Source organism: Tamandua tetradactyla, chromosome 5, assembly GCF_023851605.1.
Source record: "Tamandua tetradactyla isolate mTamTet1 chromosome 5, mTamTet1.pri, whole genome shotgun sequence".
NCBI classification, from domain to species: Eukaryota; Metazoa; Chordata; class Mammalia; order Pilosa; family Myrmecophagidae; genus Tamandua; species Tamandua tetradactyla.
The window spans coordinates 90,006,122-90,013,473 of NC_135331.1; the positions used below are offsets into that span (position 1 = coordinate 90,006,122).

The following is a 7,352-nucleotide window of genomic DNA, read 5'->3' on the forward strand; positions in this document are numbered from 1 at the left end:
CACAGTGACAATCAGAGCAGCGCTTGCTTGACCAAATAACTGGACACCAAAACCTGGCCAAATTGACACATAAACTTAACACTCACAGTCCATGACCTGGAGTAGACAAAAAGATTTTTGATATGACATCATCAAAATTTTAGTTTTGCTCTGTGAAAGGCACTATTAAGCGAACAGAAAGACAAATTCCAGAATGAGGAAAAAGACATTTGCAAACAACATTTATAACAAAGTACTTGTATCTAGAATACATAAAGAACTTTCAAAACTTATTTAAAAAATAAACAATTCAATGCTTTTTAATGGGCAAAAGGCTTCAATAGATACTTCACAAAGAAGTATCTATGGAAGGGAAATATGCACATGAAAAGAAGTTCAATATTATTAGTCATTAGGGAAATTCAAATTAAAACCACAATGAGAGAGTGGACAATGGAAACAGCGGCAGTGGTGCCATGTGAGGCTGCTTGTCCTGTGGTGTGCAGAGGCGATAAAGTGAAGACAACATGGAAGTACATTAAAATATATATCAAAGACACCTTGCAGGCACTAGAGCCCTGAGATTGTCAAAGGATTTCTCACAGCAATGCAAAGCCACAAGTTGGCCAAAGCTGAAAAGCTTCCGCTGCTGAATCAAAGGCCTATGACTTCTGCTGAGATCCAGCTGGGGGTAGAAGAGTGAGGAGTGGCTCACAGAGGAACAGATGGAGGCTCTCCTCCACACAGTCACAAGCATTCCGTCTGTGGGGCCAGAAGATAAGCAGAAGAAAAATATTGATGATGTGGCAATGGTCGAAGAGGACCCAGGATAGAAGAGCACAGCTGGCCAGTGTCTCACAGAGCTGAAAGGCACAGCAGCCATTTCCAGAACCTTCAGTAGGATTGTTTATTTGAATTTACCTATTCTAGTTTGCTTGCTGATGGAATGCAATATACCAGAAATGGAATGGCTTTTAAAGGTGGTTTTTTAATAAGTTCCAAGTTTATAGTTCTAAGGCTGTGAAAATGTCCCAATTAAAGCAAGGCTATAGAAATGTCCAATCTAAGGCATCCAGGGAAAGATACTTTGGTTCAAGGAGGCAATGACATTCAGGGTTTCTCTCTAAACTGGAAAGGCACATGTATCTGGAAAGGTACATGGTGACATCTGCTAGCTTTCTCTCCAGGCTTCTTGTTTCATGAAGCTCCCTCCAGGGACGTTTTCCTTCTTCATCTCCAAAAGTTTCTGGCTGCATGGGCTCTCGTAGTTCTCGTCGCTGTCTTGTGGATCTGAAGCTTTTTTCAAAATGCTTCCTCTTTTAAAGGATTCCAGTAAACTAATCCAGACCCACCTGGAATGGGTGGAGACACATCTCCATGAAAGCTATCTAATCAAAAGTTACCGCCCACAATTGGGTGGGTGACGTCTCCATGGGAACAATCAAAAAGCCCCCGGCCAGCAATATTGAATGAGGATTAAAGGGCATGGCTTTTCTGGGGTCCACCACAGATTCAAACTGGCACAGCCTCTATTCTAACAGGCTTAATTTCGTGGATATCTGGGCTGTCCGTGGATGCCCAACGAGCCGGCATGCTCTGTTCTGGCTGGGAGAGTATCCACTAGCATGGTGCAGAAATCTCATGGACTGTGTTTAATCTTGGCCACCTTAGTACCACACAGAGTGAGTTTACACTGAGGATTCCTTGCTCAGTGACAGCTACCACAGTTTTAAATGCCCTGCTCCATGGAGGCTTGTTGAACACCCAGTAAGTGCCAAGCTCAGTACTATATGCTTGGGCCATAAAACCAAATCTCAATGTGAGTGTGGCCTCTAGGATAAGAGTGGTTAATTAATGTCTCCACTATTACCTCTCTAATCCACTGTATACCCTGTCTGTATTTAATATCCCTAAAATACTTTTTCATTGCATCTTACCCCCAGCTCAAAAACTGAAAGGCTTCCTATGGCATCAGGAATAAAAATCTAAATAAAAAATATTCTAGGCCATAAAGAACAAACAAACAAGATAACAACACAACCAAAAAAAAAAACAAAACAAAAAACAAGCACACAATGAGATACCACTACACACCAATTAGAATGGCTAAAATAAAAATTTTAAAAATCAACTACAGGCAAGGATAACTAGCAACTGGAACTCTCATACATTGATGGGAATGCAAAATGGCTTAGCCACTCTGGAAAAGTGTTTGGAGGTTTCTTAGAAAGTTAAATATACAAACTTATCATGGGACTCAGCAATCCCACTCTTGGATATTTACCCTAGAGAAATGAAAACTTAAATTCACACAAAAACCTGCACATAAACATTTCTAACAGCTCTATTCATAATCACCAAAACATGGAAGCAATCCAAATGTCTTTCAATAAATGCATGGATAAACTGGGGTACGTCCATTCCATGGAATACTACGCAACAATAAAAAGGAACAAACTACTGATACATGCAACAAATTGGATGACTTTCAAAGACATTATAATATGCTGAGTGAAAGAAGCCAGTTTGAAAAGGTTATATACTATATGATTCCATTTGTATGACATTCAGTAAAGGCAAGACTATAGCAAGGGAGAACTGATCAGTGATTGCCAGGAATTAGGGGTGGGAGGGAGGGGTGACTGCCGAGGTCAGCATGGGGGAGTTTGGGGACTGATGGAATTGTCTGGTATCCTGATTGTGTGATGGTTACAGGAATGTATACATGTGTTAAAAGTCACGGCACTCTACACCCCAAAACTGTCCACTTTACTGTATGTTATTTTTTTAACTTTTTAAAATTTTAATTTGATCATGTCATTTCCCTGCAAAAAACATTTAATGGCTTCCCAATGGTTCTGGGAAAAGCTAAACTGTCACCTACAGGTAGTCTCTAGCAACCTTCATTCTGTGTTCCAGGCACATGAACTTCTTTTCCTCTGTTCCATGAGGTGCATCCTCCTACCCCAGGGCCTTTGCTTGTGCTGGATCCGCTTTCTCTGCAGCCACCATTTGCGTGTTGTGGGGAGGGAGTGTGTGAAGAGGCTCTCTCTAACTCGTTTTCCCGGGAGCTGGGGGCGCGGGGGGGTGGGGGGCAGAGTGCCTTCGCCTACCCCATGTACCTCCTCAACTCCAGCTGCCCCTGAACTTCTCATGGTCCCCAAGGACCCGAATCCGGATTCTAAAGACACCTCAGACATGCCATCAGAAGTAGTCTTTGAAGACTTGAATTTGTGCATCTCACAATCACCTGGAGGACAAATGCAGGCACAGGTCTCCACCCCGAGCACCTGGGGCCGCCCAGCAATTTGCATTTCATCAAGATCACAGAGATCTGGGATGGGGGGGCTCACCCCATTCTCAGCCCAGTGCCCCCACTCTTCCTCTCCCCGGCAGCCTGCTCCAGGAACACAGGGCTGCGCCCTCTCTTTAGAAGCAATCTGGAAACCTTTTCATTTATTCCTTTGTGAGGAAAAAGGAAAACAAAGCTGACTTCTCTTCAGATAACTCGCCCGGTGCGAGAGCGCCTGAGAAATGGCAGGCTTGAGTGCAACAGGCAATTTGCGGATTTTCAGTGCGGGGGTGCTAGTTGGTGCCCCGCCCTTCTCCGAGAAGAGGGCGCGTGGGACCCGGAGGGGCAGGAGGCTTGAGAGGAGCAGTATCCAGGATGTGCACCTCAGACCCTGGGATGGAGCGTGGCCCCAGTGAAGGGACATTCCCCCAGCCCCCAGGGCCTCACCTCCTTGTATTGTCCACCATCTCTCCTCAGCCTTATGGGGCCACTTATTTTCCCTGCAGGATCTCTCCCTCCCTCTGGATTCCCTCCCATTTTATTCTCTAACAGAAATGACAACCCTCCACACGCCCCCCCCAACACACACACCCAGATGCACAGACAGGTACCCCTCCTCCAACTCTGGTGGCAGAGCCTTCCCTTCCAGTCCCATATAAATCTTCTCACAGGGCGTAGAGAAAGGGTGCATGTGCAGAGACCCACAGGGGCCGGTAGACGGTAATGCAAAATTGGAAAATTCCCCCCAAGCCCGTAGGGGCTGATTGCAGAAGGCCCCTGCAGGTTCCCAGGACAGGGAAGGATCCAAGCACTCACCCAACACAGCAGGGCTTCTGCAAGATGGGTATGTGCTGGATAGGAGTGGGCTGCCGAGAGGCCCCTGGGCAGGTCTGGGGGCAGGAGATGGAGGGAAGGCGTGGTGTTGCTGAAGCCCACTGGGAACGGAGACGCAGCCCCTCTTCACTCCATGGCTGACCTCCCCAGGTAGGCTTTCTCTGGGGACCTCCCAGAGGTATGTCCACTCCCCACTCCCTTCTCCCCAGTAAAGCACAATCCATGCCGCGTGCTTGTCTCTGCAGGCAGGACTGCTTGTCCCCCCAAAGGGTGGGAATGGCACAGGAAACCAAGCTCGTTGAACACCAAGGATGCGCCAGTTAGTATCCTGTGGCTCTGGACATGTCACCTTATTCAATCTTTTTTTTTTTTTTTTTTACATGGGCAGGCACCAGGAATCGAACCCGGGTCCTCTGGCATGGCAAGCGAGCATTCTTGCCTACTGAGCCACCGTGGCCTGCCCACCTTATTCAATCTTTACAACAGCCCAGCCTGGTAAATATTGTTAAATCTGTTCTGTAGATAAGGTATGCGGTGGTTTAATAACTAGGGTTTCCGACAATGGGTGGTGCCAGGCAGCCTCAGAGGGTGGTGAGTTCCCCATCACTTCGGATAATGAAGCAGAGGCTGGAGAACCAGCTGTTAAATCTATAGGGAAATTCCCACATGGCCCTGGGGTCCTTCCCAACTCAGCCTATAGGAGTCTTTGGAAAACAAGAAATGAGCTGGGTTTTGGAGGCCTGACCCCAGGTGGGGGAATTGTTAATTAAGATGTGTTACTAAGCCCTTGGCTTTCAAACCATGTCTGCAGACCCCTGGGGAACTATGGAAGCATTTCAGAGTTCCACAAACTTTTTACTCAAAATTCATTTTCAATACCATTTTTATAATTTTTCAAAACAGTATTAAAAATCAATATAAGGCAGTGCAACAGTGTCTCGGTGGCAGAATTCTTGCCTGCCATGCCAGAAACCCGGGTTCAATTCCAGGAGCCTGCCCATGCCAAAAAATAAAACATAAAAACCAATACAGGCTGGCAATTATGTTATACAACTTTTAACCCATTAGAAATTACCAGAAAGGTTGAATGAACCTGGGCTAAAGATTCTCCCGTATCTGTATTTAATTGGAGACTATTACAAGAAGGAATAAATGAGAAAGAAAAAGACTAAATGCTTTTACCTTGCAACTACTTATCTCTATGAATAAGTTACACTGTTCAACTAAAGCAAAATACAGAAGCAAGTTGGAGGTTGAGCCGGATATAGGATGGCAAAGGTCACCAATAATCCCTTCTTTCTGCTTTATAGTCCATAAAACAGGCTTGTTCTCATCTTATCTAATCTTATTATAATTGTTCCCTCTTATTATAATAAGAATATGAAATACACATGAATATATCAAGTGTTTTTGTACAAACAAAATACGACTTTTATCTCCTGCTTTGCACATTGTGAATCTACTTAATTTCATTTGAGAAAGGAGCTCTGCTGCTGCAAATGCCCAGGCGCCACCATGGCAAAGTGACCGAGGTTGCCCTCCCGAGCCCTTTCTCAGCAGGGTGGGGTGGCATTCGGGCACACAGTCCCTGCCACTCGGCTCCACGTAAGCCTGGGTACCCCCAGCCCATAGCCAGAAAGCCAGGGGGGAACGTGGCCCAAACCTTGTGGGTGCAGAGATATACTGGGGTGGCTGGAGGATTCAGACTGGGTCTTTCCTAGGAGAGGCCTGGGGCAGAGGCAGCAGCGGTGAGGGAGAGAGTTCTGTCACCTACTGAGAACCTGACACAGCAGAAGCCCACTTAAGCAGAAACCTTGCGGGAGCAAAAGACAGAGGTCAGAGAAAAGTACACAGGGGTGGAGAGGTCCTTGGCTGGTGTCAGAGGGACTGGCAGACAGGAGCTGTTCTCCATCTGGCGTGGAACAGCATCAGCTCCTGCTCTGAGGGTCTGATAAGGAGGCTCAGGGTTCTGTGGCTTCCCTGAGACCAGAAACACTTTTCCTTCCAGAATGCCCTTGTGGGGTCAGTCAGGCAGAGCTTTGAGGCTGTACATGGCCCCATTTCCATCGTGCGTGGCTGCCGTACTGATTCTCTGACCTCAACACCAAAAGAGCTCCCCTGGCTCCACTGGGGAGACCCAAATCTCCCTCTTCAAACAGCCCCTGGAGGTGACCCCACATCTCACACTACTTTATCCTTAGTGTTCTGCAACAGAGGTCTTAGTTAGGTCTGCTTCCCCAAATCGCCCCCCCAACACACACACACACACACACACACACACACACACACACTCACTCACCACAGGGCCTTTGCATCTACTGTGTGCTCCACCTGTAAGTTCCATCCTACAAAGCTTTGCACAGTGGGCTGCTTCTCGGCCTCAGGTCTCAGCTCAGGAGTCAGTCACCTCCCTAGAGAGCCTCCCCTGGCAGCCCCATCCAACATATCCATTCTTCCACCCCATTATGGCCATTCCGTCACTAACGTTCTCTTTTCTACAATTAATGCATTTACTTATTTGTTTTCCTGGGTCATTTGTTTCTCTACACCGCTTGTCAGCTCCTCAAGGACAGGGACCTGCCATCTTGTCCACAGCTCTATTTCCAGTCTCCTTAGCACCATGCATGGCACGCATAGGTGCTCAACAAATGCTTGTAGAAACAGGCTAATCAGAGTTCGGGGGTTGTGCAAGATTTTCAGGGATGATTTCCTAAGAAATAGGTGACTTTATTTGTAGCCACAGAAACATGGAGTCTTGAATGGTAAATGGAGACAGGATGTCAGGGAAGAAAGGAAGGCAGCTGTGAGCTATGGAGTCTCAGACATGTGGGATAGGAGGAGTTCTGGGGTGTAGGAAAACCTGAAAGCTTCAGGAGAAAGCCAGGTGAAGGCAGAAGGATCCAGGTCTCTGTGATACCAAGAGAAGAAACCAGGGCAAAGGGACAAAGAGGAGGGAGAGAAGGCAGGCCCCTGTTTCTGGAAGCTGCCTGAGCAGGTCCCCACGAGGCCCCACAGGGACCCCACTTCCTTGGGGCGGGGAAGCCCAGAGCTGGTGACTAATTCAGCTGAAAGAGATGGAGGAGAAAAAAAATACTTTAATGTCTTGGAATCTTATCTCGTCCCTTTATTATCTCAGAACATGTAAGGGGACCTCATCTTTCCCAGCTGGGGCTCCACCCCACCAAGAAGGGAGCCACTGGCTCTGTCGGGGGTCTGGGAATTCTTGGGGACATGGTGTCTTGGGAGG

At 47.0% G+C, this 7,352-nt stretch overlaps 1 pseudogene; it reads left to right on the top strand.

The window, feature by feature from the left end:
• The first annotated feature begins 586 nt into the window (after positions 1-586).
• LOC143683235 (DNA-directed RNA polymerase III subunit RPC9 pseudogene) lies at positions 587-812 on the top strand (annotated as a pseudogene).
• The last annotated feature ends 6,540 nt before the right edge of the window (positions 813-7,352 follow it).